This window comes from Balaenoptera musculus, chromosome 1 (assembly GCF_009873245.2).
Source record: "Balaenoptera musculus isolate JJ_BM4_2016_0621 chromosome 1, mBalMus1.pri.v3, whole genome shotgun sequence".
Taxonomy (NCBI): domain Eukaryota; kingdom Metazoa; phylum Chordata; class Mammalia; order Artiodactyla; family Balaenopteridae; genus Balaenoptera; species Balaenoptera musculus.
Window position 1 is genome coordinate 118705154 of NC_045785.1, and position 18388 is coordinate 118723541.

The following is an 18388-nucleotide window of genomic DNA, read 5'->3' on the forward strand; positions in this document are numbered from 1 at the left end:
GTGGTAGGTGTTCAGTAAATGGAAGCTGCCATTAAGAATAACAGTATTGATAATTATTAATATTAATACCAATATGGCTATTTTTCTTAACAGCATGAAGTTGGTGCCCCATCTTTACTGTCCCATAAGTACCTTGTTCTCATAGCACTTATCACTCTGTCCTTTAATTGCCAGTGTACTTGCTGTTTCTCTATGAGGCCATATGCCTAGGTCCTTGAAACTGCTGTCACGTTTACATTGTATCCCAGCATCTCCAGCTCCCGTGGAGATGTACTGGCACCTGTACTGTACCCAGTGCCTGGCACATAGAACGGGCTCACTAGGTACCAAATAAAATATGAACGAACTCTTCTAATTGACTTTTAAAAATGCATTCCCAGACTTCACACTCCCCTACTCTGCAGTGTGTATCCTGTACTTCATGCAGGCTCGGTGCCTATCTGATCTCTTTTCCTGCTTCCCCAGTGGCCATATTAGTTGCCATTTCCTTTATCCATACCTGCCCTCTTGTTTTGAAATACTGTTCATCTTCTCTGTTGCCATTCTGCATCGTTTTTTTCCCTTCCTGTGTTCCTTCTCTTCCATGATACATTCCCACCCACTCCAGCCCATGTTCATCCCATTCATGCAGTCCTATTTCCTTTACAGCCTGTAAAGCCTTGTTGTTCTTGAATTTTTGTGTGATAGCTTTATCTTTCCAACTACATTGTCAGCTTCTTGAGAGCAACCATATGTTTATTGTGTCTGTCTAGTACAGGTTATAGACCAGGGCCTGGCACGTAATTGCTTCTAAATAAAAAGTAAGCCATTGTCAGAATACCTAAATGAATTAGACTGTTGGACTAAAGGGGTAAATGAGATAAGAATGTCTGCTGATGGAACACAGTCTTTATAGTTAGTTGTGTGAATATGGGGGTTGAGGACAGTCACCAGCACCTAAATTTTGTGTTAGGTTACGGGTTTTCTGTACTCTGTCTTCCCAATTCCTATTTTCGCATTTTCCAGTCAGTTCTTCTCCTGAACGGGGCTTGGGTGTGTCCTCTAAGAATTGTAAACTGTGATATTTAGGCCAGTTGTAATGAAATGAAGCCTGGCTCTCATTTGGCAGTGTTCTCGTTCAGGGAATTGTAGAACTGAAGTGCTGGAAGGACCTGAATCTTCTCTTAGGTTTACGATCCTGCTATCTTCCTCAGGTGCTGGGTCTTCACTGTCTTTCCTCCTGATTATTTTATTTTTACAGTGTTCGAAGAGTTCACACTTCTTTAAAGGTATGAAGGAAAATGTAAAATTTAAGCTTGTCTACTGTCTCTGGGGAGGAAGGTAACATGTTTGGTAGTGATAAAGGAAATGGGAATGGCTAATGGTAACGTCGAGGTTTGCCATTTATTTAGTGGGTTTTATTTAATCCATGCTGTGTTCATTTCTTCATTAGCTTTATTACCAAGCTGTTTCGCTATGAAACTATAATTGGTTGTTTCATTCAGTATTTTTTTGCGGCCAGAGGTCCAGTGGAGGACTCTGTGTGGGGGGGGTTTCAGGAGATGCGGTGTGCAGCACATAGCAGGTGCTTTGTCAGCGTTTGGGAATGGGTGCATGCAAATGGAAGACATGCCCTGCAGGAATGTGCAGCCTGGGCTGGGACTGCAGTGAAGCAGCGGTGTGAGGGCTGGGGAGAGGGAGGGGTACAGGGCACTAGTCCCCAAGAGGGAACCAGCCTTTGGGAAAAAGGAACAGGAAGGAGATGCTGGAGGAGCCTCCCATCACCACATGGACTGTGGAAGACAACCTACAGTAGAAATAAATGTGATTTGAAGAAATGCCATATAGCATTCTATTCTAGTGGGTAAATATTTAAATAATTATAAATTTTACAGACTGACAACGGGGCCGTTTGGAGGGAGCACACTGCCTGGCATTTAGCAGACGGTCAGTAAACATTTATTGAGTGAATGAATTCAGGGCAGAGTGGGGCTGGAGGCCCCAGGGTGTTTGTTCCTCTTTTTCTTTTTCACACCCAACCCACTGCTGCTGGTTCAGGCAGGAGCTTTTCATTTTCCATCTGTAACCAGATGAAAATTGTGAAGAGTGGTTAAAAGAGTTTTTATTGGTAGTTCTCTTTTTTTCTCATTCCATTGTGAGTAAGTAAGGCCGTGTACTGTGTAGACGTTTACTGGCAGGTCCATAAAACACACGTTTTTGAGGGCAGAGTCCGTGTCTTTGAGTAATAATTAACTGCTAATGGCATTGTCTTTGGTGCTGTATGGTAAACAGTCAAGAAATAGCTTGTCTTCAATGAGAGTTTTCAGGCCAATGCAAAGACCACACACAGACAAACCTGGAGAGTGGTATTTTCACTAAATACAAGCAGAAACAAAAGGGAGAAAATACTGCTGGTTTTGTGTTGCCATGTTTAATTGCATGATGGTGTCGGCTTCCCTTGAAATTCCTCATGCCTGGTGGAGGGCACGCAGATAATGGTGAGAAGGGCAGAACAGAGGCTCTTGGCTGCTGGGTTTTCAACTGTAGCTGGATCTCCCTTGGGAGTTTTCAGATCTGAGTCTCTGTGAAATGGAGCAAGTGGATTGAGCCTGGTTTGTCCTTAAAATAAGTCTCTAAGAATTAAGTAAAAGCACTACGTGCTTTTCAGTTGGAAGCCTGCGGAGAAAGAGCCTGGGAACACAGACTTTAGAAGTCATGCAGTTTAGAGTTCCTCTTCCGCAGCCCTCCTTCAGGCTCAGGAGAGAGGAAATGTCTTGTTTAGGGTCACTGAGGGCTAGGCCTGAAGACTGGGTCTGCTGTATTTCCCTCCCTGGGCTCCTTCTACCACTAGGTACCAGCTGTCTGGAATGTCACTTTTCTGAGTGAGGAAGCAGAGATGCCTGGCCTGGGCGTGCATTGCAGGACTGCAGGATTGAGAGCACTTAACTTTCCTGGTTGTCTCCTGCCTGGGGTCACGCTGTCCTCAGGTTAACTTGTGTTCTAGGGCTGCTTTTCGGGGCTCTGAGGGAGAGAGCTTCACAGCACGGGCGCTGCAGTGCGAGGAGGACAGTTGCTCATCAGCCTCACCTAGAATGTGCCCTGTGGCAAGGTGGCTCTACTTGTACCCTCTCCTGCTGGCTGCAGGGCAGGGTGGGGAGGTGTTATGGGACCCCACAGCCTGAGAGCTTTGGTGCTGCCTGCTCTGGGGTTGACCTGGAAGGCATTATAAGGAGATGGTGAGGGAGGAATGAGCAAAGGGATGTAGGAGAGAGTGGGCTGTCCTGATGCTCTTTTAGGGGCTTAGGGAGGGAGCCAGACAGACAGTGACATTTTAATTACAGACTGAGTTGTCAGGCCTATAATCTTCCCAATGGTCCTCCTTATTTTCTAGTCTTCCGAGTCATCTGCATATGACTTGGAGGTGCTGAGGCTTAAAATTTCTGATCTTGGTAATGTCCTGTCAGTCTAACCTTTTGTGATTTTGCCCTGGGAGTGAACAGAAGGCAGGAGCCAGCTCGTTATAGGCACTGAAATGTCCCTGCAGTGGCATGTGAATCAGATTTCAGATCTGTTTTTAAGGAACTTGAAGCAAAAGTCAACCCCAAAAGAACCCTGAAGGTGCTGCAATGTTCTGGGTGGTTCTTGCTGACCTGACTGAGAAGATGGACCTCAGGAGGACCTGGGAACCACTCATGTTTCTCCCTGAGGCTTTGGAAGCAGGGACATCAGTCTGATATTTGTTGGTATCAGTATGCAGCAAATCTCCAAGTGATTCTGTTGCCTCGGATTCAAATTTAATTCACTCATTCTTAAGTTGATTTTATTGACCTAATATTTATTGAGAGCCTTCCCTGTGCCTTGCTTTTTGCTGGCATTGGAGATAAAATGGCAAGCTGGACACACTCAGTGCCTGCCTTGGGAGCTTAGTGTGTAGAGGCTGGAGGAGACTGTCTGGACCGACACCCTCACCCCCTGTCCCTCCCCACACCCCATTTAGATGTGGCCTTTGAGGCCAGAGAGGAGGAACTGTCTTACCCACAGTCTCAGGGTTTGGGACCTTGTTTTCTCAGCTAAATAGTAAACAGCTGGAGGGCAGGATCAGGTTTTGTTCTTCTGCATGATACCCTGCAAGTAATAGCCACTCAGCAAATATAGATTGATTGATTAAATATGGCAAAGATATTCCTGAGCACTCCTCTTAGTTGTACTGCTTCCTCATCACTGGATAAGTTTCAGTCCCGTGCCTTACAGGGGTGGTGGTTTAGTACACCCTCACTGTGTCTCACCACAAATGCAGCTTTAGGTTACATTTGACCATCACATCTCCTAGAATCGGCTTCTAAAATTATGTGTTTGAGCCTGAGGCAGGAGGAGACCAGTTGGAGATTTTACTCTCCTAATGGAGTCTTGCAAAGATATCCCTTAAAGGCTGGGAGAAGGAAACAGCACCATTTATAGCCTTTCTGCTGCGCTGCTCTGTGCTGGTTGCTTCCTCACACTGCACTTGTTTTATTTAGTCCTTTAAACCTTTGTAAGGATCAATAGGTGGTGTGATCCTGATGTTGCTAAGGATAAACGGGAGCTAACTGACGGCTGGCTGAAGCCTGTGTCACTGTGCCTTCTAACATTTTCCCCAGCCCCTCTGGGAAGTGTATACATGTACACAGGAGCTTTGAGTGGTTTCTGTGCTTGCTTTTCCTGAGAAGTATTTGAGAGACTAGAACTCATGGAAATTCCCGTGATAATCCCTGGAGAGCAGAGCATGGATTGCTTGTCTTGTGTATGTGTATAAATCCTTGCAAATTCTCCTGCCCCTAGAGTGAGTGCTGATAAACTGTCAACTTCTACCTCCCTCCACTCCCCAGGTACTCCTGTGCTGGGATACAATTGAATGGACTGATTTTAACGTTTAAGTATTTTGTGGCTAGTACACATAATTCTGGGTTTGAGGACAGTTGCAGTAGACTGGCATAATTGATTTACCTGCTTGAAACTAAGCACTGTGAGTTCTGTATGCAAATGCAGATTAAGCCGGATACAAATGATCACTTTGGTCCTAGAATCCAGAGGGCGGTTGGTGCATTCAGCTTTGTAGAAGGAAGCCGTGGCTGGTGGTAGAAGCCAAGTACCTGGAGATGGAAGCTGTTGGCACTGGGGACAGTTTACCATGTGAGATCTTAGGAAACCCATCTCACTTCCTTAGCTTCAGTTTCTCTATCTGTGGTTTAGGAGAAAAAATTACTTGCTGTTTGACATCCCTTTCTCATTGCTGCCGTATCGAGAAGAAGTTGTGGTGCTGCAGGGGAAAGGAGCACTGTTGCCCAAACAGAGTAAAAGCTTGTACGTGAGGGCATAGGTAGGTACACAGATATTTGCATGTGGATAGTTGGTGGTTTTCACCCTAGTGGTCTTTCTGTGATTTATCCCCTCAGGCCCAGAATTCGGCTTTTTAAATTTTTCCCTGTACTTCACTCAGGACCCGTAGGATGACACAGAAATAATACCGATGCATCCCATTTCACCTCCCAAAAGGCTATGCATGTTCTGAGATTTGGAAAGGGGCTCTTTGTGACTCCTTGGGCTTTTTAGGCTACCCGCCCTGGGCCCAAGGAAACAGGTTGAACGGAAATCTGGCTCAAGTCCCACGTATTTTGTGAGGCCCTGGCGCCTGGCATTGGGGGCAGAGGATTATCTCCAGAGAGATTTGAAGCTCAGGGCTTCTGCCGCATCTTCCCTGGCACTCCTCCCCTGGGGTTTAGAAAGCTCTGGACTTCATTCTGAGTGAAGTTCAGAGTGACATCACCCCTGAGGAATTCTTTGGGGGATGTGGGAGGATGACTTCTGGAGAATCAGGAGTTCTCCAAAGAGAGAGGAAGTGTACATTGCTGTGGTGAATTCCATCTTCGTCTTAGGAACCTGAGCTGCTCTGTTCACTCCTATCCTGAGCTAGAAGGAAATGGAAACTTCGGCTGAATTAATAGAGATGCTGTATCCAGAATAAAGGAGGTGAGAATCCCACTCCCTCAGCACCAGTTGTTAGACCGCACCTGGAGCATTGTGATGAATTCAGAAAAGCACATTTTCCAAGGGCTATGGACACACTGGAACATATTTATAGGAGAGTGGAAGAGCCCACTCTGGTCTGTGGGGATGGCTGGGAATACAGTGATTTTTAACCTGGAGAAGGCAAAACTCAGGCTTTGACTGGGCTTTAAATGTTTGGAAGGTTGTGCTGGGGAATCCGTGTGTGGTCCCAGAGGTCCTTACATTGGAATCACAGAACTCTTGGGTGGAGGCTTTAAGGAGAGTGATTCTGTTTAATATGAGGAAGAATGAGTTTCATTTAGAGTGGTATTTTTACTGCTTTCTCCTTGACCATCAAAGTGATGTGTTAATTTTGGAGCATTTAAGAGGAAAGAATAAAAAAAAATTCATGAAGTATCTATAATGCCCCTATTGAGAAGCAGCCACTATTAGCATTTGGCACGTTATCTTCTAGTATTTTTGTGTATTTTCTTTTTCTTTACAAAGTTGAAATCATAGTGCATAAACAGTTTTGAATCTTAATTTTTTTTCTTTTGGCCACGCCATGCAGCTTGTGGGATCTTAGTTCCCCGACCAGGGATCGAACATGGGCCCTCAGCAGTGAAAGCTCGGAGTCCTAACCACTGGACTGCCAGGGAATTCCTTGAATCTTAATTTTTAAGAATGATTTCAGGCAAAACATTTAACCTCACATTTAATAATTTGTGGTAAACATAACATTTTAGTGGTTTCATAATACGCTATCCTAAAGGTATGACGTAATTTGATCTAACATTTCCTCCAACATGGGCCATGGGCCACTAAGTTTATTTTGTAGTTTGTGCTTTGCACTAAACATCATTATGCATAATAAATCTTTGCATGTGTTTTAGATTATTTGCTCAGGTTAGACTCCTAGAAATGAATTTGTTAGGTCAAAGTGTATGAACAATATAAACTGTTGATACATATTGCTATATGGTTTTACAGAAATATTATACCATTATACCAATTTATACTCTGTATCAGTTAGTACACTTTTGCTCCAAATGATCAGAAAACTTAACTTTAACTGCCATGAATAAAAAAGGGATGTATTGGCTTTTATTACTGGAAAAAAAAGATGTAGGGCTAGAGTTTAGCTTCAGGTGTGCATGGATACAGGGGCTCAACTAATGTCTCTAGGATTCGGTTCTCCCTCCTCCCCCATCAGTAAAAGTCTGTTGGCTACTCAGGGCAACTGTTTGTGGTGGCCTGTGTGTATGTGTGTGTGGTTATAATTGAGCTTTGAATGAGGTATAGTGTTTCCATGACTGGCACAGGCAGCCTCAACCCAAGGAGGCTATCAGGGGCATCTGCTTATTTCTTTGGTCCCATTTGGTCTGGTTTTGCTGACATGAAAATTTTTCCACTGAAGTTGTTTTTATTAGACAAAGGAGGTGGATTACAGAGCCTTAAGGGGTTGTCCCTTGGTCCATCTTTCCATCTCTGTGCTTGTCCATATGTCTCTTCATTCATCCAGGTAATGAATGGATGAATAGGAGTGAAAGGATGTGAATTCTCATCCAGGTTCCAGCACTGGTACCCTAGCGCAGTGTGCCCTAATGGCAGTGACCAAAGCACAGCTGGGATCAGGGAGCAGTTTCTCCTCCTGGGGCACATCCTCCAAAGCATCTGCTTTCCAGCAGTTTTTAAAAGGTAAAATGTATAGTGAAAAGTTGTTAGAGGAAGTAGTGTGGAAGCCACACATGGAGGCACTCAGGGAATGTAATCAAAGGGTACTGTCTCTCTCTCTTTTTCCAACTGATTTGCAAAGTCCACCCCCAGAGTCACTCACCAAGGCTTTAGAAGCTGATTTTGCATCTGCTTTCTGAACACCTCCTCATTATTTAAAGAGGGCTAATGTACCAGTTCTGCCTCTCTCAGAGGGTTTGGGGTTGGGGGATAAAATGAAATGAAAACGCACGCGATAGCACCACATAAATGTAAGATGATGTGTTAAGGGTTGAGCACCTAGGGCGTAAAAGCAAGTGCCACATCCCTTCTGAAAGGGGTTATTATGTCCCATTCAGTAAGGCCCCAGAGGAATTGGTCTTCTTCCTCTTTGGTAGAGGAGCCCAAAAAAGGAGGTTGGTAGGATATTCAAGAACCACTGAGTCTTTGCACATAAATATCTGGACCTCAAAAAGCGTGAAATAAATGCGGATTCTTCTTCACATCCATTGCCACCACAGGCCCCCTTCAGCTTGGCTTATGTTACTGCAGCAGCCTCGCCTTGCAGCTCTCCTCTGCATCTTCCGTAGACTGCTCTTCCTAAAAGTGCAAGTCCCGTCATGCCACTTGCCCTGCTTCAGCCCTGCTCTTGGGATGCGCTAAACTCCTTCATGTAACTGAAAAAGGCACATAGGAGTGATCTGGCTCCAGCTGATTTCGCCGCTTTATTTTTTCCCTTCCTTCTTTGTGGCTCTACATTACAGTTGGACTTCTTTCGGTTACACCATGCCTTCTCCTGCCTTCAGACCTTCCCGGGTGTAGTTTATTTCTGCTTCACCCCCAACCCCAAAACTTTGAGTCATCTTTCAGGTTTCAGCTTACATGTCACTTCCTCCAATTTTTGTCCCTCTTTTGACTGAGAGACTGAATGTCTAGTCACTAATGGTGGAAAAGGTAAAAATGGCTTATGCGTGTGCCCTCTGTCTGGGCAGGTGGTGACTGAGTATGGAACCCAGGTCCAGCAAATGGCCAGTGGGTGTCGGAGTGGTGTGGTCACTCTGAGCGGAGTTCACGGTAGGAGCTGGGAGGAAGGCGCTCCATGTCAGCCTGTCCCTTTGTCATTATCCTGTGCGTGTCTGCTTTGGGCATGTTCTGTGTTAGTGCTTTTGCCCCAAGGTGTGGAGTCCCAGCTTTTGATCAGTGCAGCGGCCCCCAGCTGTCTGAGTGGTTTTCAGAAGGGAGTGGGATGGAGGAATGTAGATGTCAAGCTCTCACTTTTCTTAATTCTTAGAAATCATTATGAATCTGAATCCCCGGGTTGGTGATGCGGCAGTTGTCTGGAGATTCTCTGTGCACACGTGAGGCTGTGGGTGCTTGTGTGGGATGTGAATGGATGGTGATTTGTTCATGGGTAGGACTGGGAAACTTTGAGAAGAAGCTGCTAAAATTTATCTTAGGTTTTTGCTGAAGTGAATAAGAAAATACCTGGGTTCTCTATACTACCAAGCATTCATGAGGCTGAAGGACACAAGTTATCAGAACTGTTTTGATGACCTCATTTAGCACAAATATATCGCCAGAAATCAGAGTGCTAATCAGTTGGTTCTGGAGACGAAACAGAACCGATGTCCAGCTTCTTAATGGATTAGAAAGTGAAAAGAAGCCTTGTGAGCCCTGGACGGGAAGCTGGTTCCTGGTGATTATTTATACATTTATTAAGCAAACATTTATTGATGATTGTGTGTTAGTCTTGCTTGTGCTTGAATACACGTATTACCTCATTTCTTCGCACAGTTCCGGGATCAGTTTGAGTTTTATTTTAGGAGTCTTTAAGAAATACTCTTGAATTTGTTTTCGATGGTGTGGCTGTTTATCTAATGGGGAGTGGTGTTGACTTGTGCTACTTGGTTGCAAGACAAAGCATTAGGAAGGAGCTTGGCTCTCTTTTTCTACCTGCCATACCACCTTTTTCCCCTCTTTGGAATGAGAGTAACTATTAAGTGAATGGGGACCAGAGAAAGCACAACTTGTTAACAAGCAAGATACTTCTTGAAAATGGGATTCAAAATTAGAGTTTTCCTTGCCTCGCTTTCTGAAAACCGCTCTAATATTGCCACGCTTGTGCTTCCATTTCTGTTTTTCATCCAGAATGACATAACGTCCTCTCCAGGGAGTATTGTAGTGTCATCACCATTGGATCTTTTTATTAAGAAAGACTTTGGAGGTCTGCAGAAAGGGTGATTGGCACAGAATTATAGGTTGGGGAATTGTAGCTGTCTTGCTGTAGGTCAGCCTGGTTGTAATTGCTAGCTCTGCTGTGAGAACCACCCTGCAAAGTTCTGAACTCTATAGACGACCTTGCTCTATAAGCAAGTAGTGCTTTTGGCGCCTATTGGTGGCTCTTTATTGCCCTTCTTCAGATGTCTCTTGCAAACTATTCTAAAGGTTCATTTCTCCCTCAATTTAAGACGATCATTTCAGACTTATTAGAGTCGTATTCGCTCTCCTACAGTATTAACCAGGAATCTAGATATCAGGAATCAAAGTTGTGCATTCGTTTGATCACTCTCCCTTAGCAGAGCAATTGTTTATACTGCTCAAGTGAAGACCACTTTGTGAGGGACCTGGGATTGTCTATTTACATTTTGGAAGGCAAAACAGTGGCATAAAGACTTTTAGGGAATGTTATCTAAGTAACTGGAAAACTCAGAGGAACAAGGAAAAGAAACAGTGTTGAGCCAAGTGGTTAGAATAGGATAAAGGGATCTTTAATTCAGGGAGCTCTGGAAAGGAAAATGGACTAAGGCATTTTAAACCTATTTCCTTTTAATAAAAATTTCATATTTTTCTGATTCCTAATTTATAGGCGATCTGACTTCTGTGGGTTGATCAGATTTGTAAGAGGATAGTATATTAGTCTTCTTGGGCTGCAGACTAATTTGCCATAACAGAATCCCACAGACTTGGTGGCTTAAACAACAGGAATTTATTTACTCACAGTTCTGGAGGCTGGAAGTCCAAGATCAAGGTGCCGTCAGAGTTGGTTTCTGGTGAGGCCTCTTTTCCGGGCTTTTGACGGCCTCCTTCTCACTCTGTCCTCACACGGCCTTTTCTCTGTGCACACATACTCTTGGTGTCTCTTCCTCTTCTTATAAGGACAGGAGCCCTACTGGATTGGACTCTACTCTTATGACCTCCTTTAACCTTAATCAGCTCCCTAAAGGCCCTGTCTCCAAATACAGCCACATTGGAGGTTAGGGCTTCAACACATGAATTCAGTCCACAACAGATGGGAAGACCTTATGATTTAATTTAGGTGTCAGAAAACTAGCCACCCCCCACCCCAACTGTTTTCATAAAGTTTATTGGAACATAGCCACGCCCATTCATGTTTCGATTGTCTGTGACTGCTTTTGCACTACAAGGACAGACTTGAGTAGTTGTGATAGACAGTCTGTCCTACAAAGCCTAAGATATTTGTTATCTGACCTTGTACAGAAAGTGTGCCAACCCTTGAAATAGGCTGAGCTTGTTCTAATAAGAGAAGGGGATTGTTTTTGTACCAGGCTTTGTATCACAGTGATTTTTTAAAATTGACATACAAGTAGGAATTATTTGTTTACACATTAAGTAGGAAAGGAACAGAGAGTGAAAATTGCCCCATGGCTAAGGTGCCATGCCAAGTGGTTGGTACATATCAGGATTACTGGAAAGGGCAGCTGTGGTCGGAAGACCTTGCTGTATGACCATGGGCCATTCACTTCACATCTCTGAGCCTCGGTCTTCCACCGTAAAATGGAAATAAGGTGACCTGTCTTATAACATGATTGCTTGGATCCAATGAAATAAAGCCCCTAGAGTATCCTATAAACGGTAGGAGGACTGTATAAATAGGAGGGATTATTCAGCACCTATTTGTGCTGTTGCAGCTGCTGCAGATAACTTGCCCAGTAAAACTACCCTATTATTTAGAGACTGAGAAATATTTGGATGGTGGTAATGTGCTGCTCTAGAAAAAGCAGTCGCCAGTAGGATTTTTATCACATAATTAGAGGGTCTGCTGAATGTGCTAGTGAAGAGAAGCCGCTGTGTGCTGTTGCCTTGTGTTAATGTGGACCAGGGATCCTGAGCGTTTTCCCTGAGGATGTCCTAGAACAGCATCCTTGCTCCCTTCCCTTTTGTGATGCTGCCTCTGGCCAGCAGAAATTCTGGAAAGTTCTAGACATAGTGCTGGTGCTGCAATGGCCTTAGGGACCGTCACAAAATGACCATCTACCCACGGGACACCTATGCTTTTCAAATTAGATTCTGGTCAGCTACCTTGCATGTAAATCTTCTGAAAGAAGGAGCAAGCTGGAAAGCTGGGCAGTGGTAGGAATCGAGAAGATCCGAGGTTAGGATGAGAGAGAAGCAGAGCTGTTCAAGCTGTTTCTTGATCGACTCATTTGTTCATTTATCTTTTCATTCCATCACTCAGTTTCCTCATATTAAGAGGGGTAATACTATGTACTTGCCAGGGTTGTGGCAAGGATTGAATGAGATACTGCTGATAAAGTGTGAAGCAAACTATCTGACGTGGAGCAAATGCTCATTAAATGGTAGTTCTTGTTTTTATTGTCATTTTCTAATGATTTCATATTCATTCATTAACTCCATATCCTGTTGCAGACATTGATGAACAGAGATAGGAGATAAAGATGCATAGGTTCTGCCCAGCCTTGGCTTCTGTGACTAGCCGTGGTTCGGGAGAACCAGAGGTGCTCTTTGTGCGTCCATCAGGTGTGCATTTCTCATAGTGAGGCCGGTGGTGCTGCTGCTGTCTCTTAACCCAGCCTGCTCACCTGCCAGAGCACCCCCAGCTTGCCTGTCCAAATCTCATCTTTCCTCCAAGACCAAGCTTGGGGCCCATCTTCTTCCTGATGCATGTTGGCTTACAGGCGTCACACCCTTCTCAGAATCCTGAAGCACTTATCCACCCAATTTAACTTTGGATCGCATCCCACCTGTATTTTTATCATTGCTTTATGTAGCCTTGAGAGAAGATACATGTCTAACTCGTCTATAATTCTTGAGCGCTTATAACAGTGCCTGACACATGCATATGCTCAATAAATATTGGATTGGATTAATTCTAATTCAATGTAACGATCATTTTTTGAGCACGTACTTCTGCGTTTCTCAACCTCATCCCTACTGTCGTCTTGAACCAGACAATTCTTTGCTGTGGGGACCATTCTGTGCACTGTAGGATGTTTAACAGCATCCCTGGCCGTTATCCACTATATGCCAATAGCACCCTCCAGTTGTGACAACCCAGAATGTCCTCAGACATTGCCAAATGTACCCTGAAGGGCAAAAATCACTCCTGGTTGAGAACCACTGATTTACTCTGTTCTAGGCACTACCCCTACCCCCCTCCCTCCCTCCCTCTAAAATATTTCTTTTGTCAGAAAACTATTTTGATTGGCTCTGTTTTTTTTTGTTTTGTTTTGTTTTTGTTTTGTTTTTTATTTATTTATTTTTGGCCTTGCTGCACAGCTTGCGGGATCTTAGTTCCCCAACCAGGGATTGAACCTGGGACCATGGCAGTGAAAGCGCCAAGTCCTAACCACTGGACCACCAGGGAATTCCCAGCACTGCCTATTTCTTGTCTTCTCAGTTAGGTTATAAATTCCGGGGGTAGAATTTTCTTTATCTCCACAATGCCTGTGTACTGGCCATAGAGTGCATGTCTAATTCATAGATGTTTGTTCACTCAATCTGCTCGGCTCATTTTCCTCGTTGTACCACCTTCAGCTGAGGCCGGGAAGAACAAAAAATTCAAGGCTATCTTCATTATCCTCAGTTAGCATGCATTAAATAAATGCTTAGAATTTCCTGGTTTTCATTTTGCCTTCCTTGCTAACTCTCAGGTCTGGAGTCTCCTACTTTCTGAATGCCAGTACTGCAAGCAAATGAGCAAATCCCACATCCCTTGTTTAGATTTCCTTTGGAAAAAATTGATTAATATAATAGACTTATGGGTACATTTTTTTTCCTCCTCTGGAATCTCATTTACGGCCTTAAAACTCCACGAGGCCTCTGTTTGTCGTTTTTGCACAAGGTGGTGCTAAATTTGCTTAGGAATAGTTTCAAGAAGTATTTGCTCTGCCCTTCCAGGGATGGACACCAATAGGTGGCCCAAGTGTCCCAGGGACTCAGTTTTACATGTACGGTTGTACCAGGGTAAACAAAGGCTAAAGGTCTTAAGTTTTTAAGTTGGGAGTGTGTGTGTTTGTGAGAGTGTGTGTGTAGTAAGGTGACAGTGAGGACAGAGCAAGGTTCTGTTGGGGAAAATTAGGAGAAGTGGTGTTCCAGGAGAATTCAGTACAAAGAGCTCTGGAAATGAGAGCTCAGATCTAAGCTGGGATACACCAGTAAGTAGCTATGAGGGCCTGGGCAAGGTAGTAACTCCTCTCTGGGCCTGGTTTCACCTGTGAAGGGAGAGAAATGAATTAGATGATCTTTACCATCCGTTCTACCTCTGAACATTTATGACTTGAAAATTTTAGCCTGAAGCACACTTCTTTTATACTCATGGAAGAAGACTTGATTAGAACGTTGGGCCAGGGTCTCCCAACACTTTGTGAAGACTACTCTCTTGCTAGCCATCTTCAACTTTTGGAAAGGCTGCCATGAAGCTGAGAGATTGGAGTTGTTCTTTGATACCTTGAGAGTAGAACCGAGTGATAGGAAGGCAGATTCTGGCTCAGTAGAAGAATCTTCTAGCTATCAGAGTTGCTGGAAAGTGAAATAAGCTTTAGAGGGAAGGAGTTTCATCACTGGGGGTATTCTAGCTGAGGTGATCAGCCTTGCCTGGCTGAAACTGAGTTATCAAATGAGTGATCAGCCTAGGTGACTTGAAGTCCTTTCTGACCCTGTGAATTTTTTAAAATTCTGTTTTTTTTTTTTTTTTTTTTTTATTACTTATATCTTGAGATCCTTGAAAAGGGAAGGGGAAGAGATTCCTTGGTGGAGATGGATGTTAAAGTGAGGGCTCTGAGGCAGAGAGAGCATTGCTTTTAGTTATATTTCTTCAGAAACAGCTTTCAAGTGGGGTGTGGCCTGAAATGTAGGCGCTCAGAGATGTGTCAAGAAAATCTTTGTGGTGCACTGGCTGTGGGGCCCCAGCCTTGACCTTCACGGGCCAGGGACTGGCCCCCATGCTGAACCCACAGCTCTGCTTGCCTCTCTCACTGTGAGCTGTCCTGCCTTACTGAGCAGCAAGCAAAAGCCATGCTGTTTCCCCTGTCACCGTCTGTCTATCTCCTCATGGCTCTGAATCAGCTGTCATGGGAATTGGCTGTGACTGAGAACCAAAATTAATCCACTTTCTCTGGAGATGATTTCTTTCAGGCCCATGTCTCTCACATTGCTGTGCTTTCTGAGGCCAGCATCTTTCTGTGAAGTCCTTGCTTTCCATTTTTGGAGCATTTTTGTAGGGCTCCACAGAGCGCCTGTTCCACTCTGTAATTGACTGGATATATTTATGCCACTTGTAATTACCTCGAGGTAATTGTCTGCTGAGGCCATGGCAGTGGCTCCTTTTCGGGGGGCCTTCCCTGGGCATTCATGCCCATGCTTCCCTGCCTGTGGAATGGGAGGTCAGCTTTATTTGGATGGTAGGGCGAGGGTGATATACCCAGATTGTTCCATGACACTGCTTCCTCTTTCCACTGACTGCCTTTATTTCTTCATCTCTGCTGTTGCAGACAACCAGTGTAGCACAGTGCATGAACCGTCTGTCAGGGGCTGCTGAACTAGCTGGGTCCTAAAGCACCAGGTGTCGTACCATTTGAAGGAAGTTGGTCAATCTGCTGCTCCCCTGCCCTTACCCCTACCTCTCACTATTGTGCTTTTACTGCTTTCATCCCTCTTCTCATCCCACCCATAGTTTTACATGGAGATCATGAATCCACTATGGACCCTTCTGGTTTTGGAAATGAGGGCAAATGGCATTTGACGTTGGGAAGAGCTACTTGGATCTCTTACTGTCTTAGCTCAGGTTGCCATAACAGTACCGTAAAATACCATAGGCTGGGTGGCTTAAACAACAGACATTTATTTTCTCACAGTTCTGGTGGCTGGAAGTCCAAGATGATGTATAAGCAGATTTGGTGTCCAGTGAGAGCTCTCTCCTTGGGTTGTAGACAATTGTCCTCTCTCTGTGTCCTCACATGGCCTTTTCCTCGGTACATGGACATGGGGAGAGAAAGATCTTTCTTCTCCTTTAAGGCTATCCATCCTACCATCCTATCAGTTAGGACCGTACCCTTAAGACCTCATTTAACAATAATTACCTCCTAAAAGCTCCTTTTCCAAATGCAGTCACTTTGGGTGTTAGGGCTTCAACATATGAATTCAGGGGGACTCAGTTCAGTCTAGCGCTTACTTATTGGTGATTTTCTTCAACTTCAGAAGACAAAGAATAACTCGCCTTGTAATGTGTGAACAGCACAGTGAGGTGATGGGTTATACGGCTGTCTTCTTTCCGTCAGAACTCTTGCTTTTTTTTTTTCTTCGACTATTTGAGGCCTTGAGGGAGCCACTTTCTCTCTCCATGTAATTCCATTGTCCACAGATAGCTCGCTGTTTCCTGGTTAAAGAACACTGACAGGGGCTTCCCTGGTGGCGCAGTGGTTGAGAATCTGCCTGCCAATGCGGGGGACACGGGTTCGAGCCCTGGTCTGGGAAGATCCCACATGCCGCGGAGCAACTGGGCCCGTGAGCCACAACTACTGAGCCTGCGCGTCTGGAGCCTGTGCTCCGCAACAAGAGAGGCCGCGATAGTGAGAGGCCCGCGCACCGCGATGAAGAGTGGCCCCCGCTCGCCGCAACTAGAGAAAGCCCTCGCACAGAAACGAAGACCCAACACAGCCAAAAATAAATAAATAAATAAATAAAAACCAAAAAAAAAAAAAAACACTGACAAAGGTCTAGGGTCTCTAGATACTGTGCCACCAAGGGACTGGCGTGGTTAAGAGTGCCTGGACTTGATTCAGATTTAGGTTACAAGGAGTGGCTTATGTTTAAATTCAGTACTTGTTGCCCTCCTCTGTCAGAAGATCATTTTACAGAAGACAAAACAAAGACTGCAAAAGTTCTGATGGTTGGTATGAGGTCTTAAGACTAGCTAGTGGCAGAACCAGGAGCATAAGCCTGTTTACAATCCTTCGTTGTTATTAGAGCTGGTGAACTTCCTGGGAGAATGTAGAAGGGAATGCTTTGCTCATTTTGTTGAGTAACCTTCCCCAGCCTTGCTCTCTTGGGGGGTGTTCTTCATTTCACGCTTGAAGGGGTGGGGAAAGAGTGAGATAGTTCATTGCATGGGCTTCTCTACAAACTGGAAAGGTGTTCTATGACATTTAAAGAACAAGGGACTTAATGACCAGTGATATGAGCAGGTCTTCTGTAGATTCCACTTCTTGAACTTAAGGCCTCTCTCTTAGAACTGACATGCTGGTTAACCTCACTCTTTTTTTTTTTTAACGTCTTTATTGGAGTATAATTGCTTTACAATGGTGTGTTAGTTTCTGCTTTATAACAAAGTGAATCAGTTAAACATATACATATGTTCCCATATCTCTTCCCTCTCGCGTCTCCCTCCCTTCCACCCTCCCTATCCCACCCCTCTAGGTGGTCACAAACCACCGAGCTGATCTCCCTGTGCTATGCGGCTGCTTCCCACTAGCTATCTATTTTACGTTTGGTAGTGTATATATGTCCATGCCACTTTCTCACTTTGTCACAGCTTACCCTTCCCCCTCCCCATATCCTCAAGTCCATTCTCTAGTATAACCTCACTCTTAATTCAGGTGACACGTAGTAAATATTTAGCACTGTGCTGGATGCTGGAATATAATGGTGAGGAAAGTGGGCTTGCCCTGCCCTCATGGAACAGAGTCTAATTTCTATTCTCTCTATCCCCACATCCTCACTGTGCCCTTACCTGAAGCAGGAACAGTTAGGGGTTCTAGCTGCGGGTAAAGGCCTAGGAAGGGAGAGTGGATGGGGTGGGGCATAGCTTAGGGGGTGGCTGTGGAGATTGATCCATACATCTCCTCCTTCCTGATTGGAGTCCATTCTATCCTGGCTGCTCCCTGGAACTTTGGCTACTGCAGTCTAGTTTCTTTTTTAAAAACTGTAAAGGTGTACAACATGATTTGATATACATATATACAGTGAAATGATTACTAGAGACGAGCTAGTTAACATCTCACATTTACTTTTTTTTTTTTTTTTTGGTGTGATAACACCTGAAATGTACTCTTTTAGCAATTTTTCAGTATTCCATACAGTATTATTTAACTGTAGTCATCATGCTATACATTAGATCTCTAGACTTATTCATCCTACCTAACTGCAACTTTGCCCAGTGTCTCCCCATTTCCCCCCACCTCCCTGTCCCTGGTAACCAGTCTACTCTCTGCTTCTATGTATTAGACTTTTTTTAGATTCTACACGTAAGTGAAATCATGCAGTTTTTTTCTTTGTGTATCTGGCTTATTTTACTCAGCATAATGTCCTTCACGTTCATTCATATTGTTGCAGATAGCAATCTTTTTTTGTGAAGCTGAATGATATTCCACTATGTGTGTGTGTACACACACACACACAATGCTATTTCTTTATC

At 44.3% G+C, this 18388-nt stretch overlaps 1 protein-coding gene and 1 non-coding gene across 3 annotated transcripts in view; one reads left to right on the top strand and one right to left on the bottom strand.

Moving 5' to 3' along the window:
* The window catches only part of C1H1orf226 (chromosome 1 C1orf226 homolog), a 309915-nt gene that overhangs the window by 114520 nt on the left and 177007 nt on the right, over positions 1–18388 (top strand). The window lies entirely within an intron of this gene.
* Positions 13270–13342, bottom strand: TRNAE-UUC. The gene has a single exon. It is a non-coding gene; the product is annotated as a tRNA-Glu (tRNA).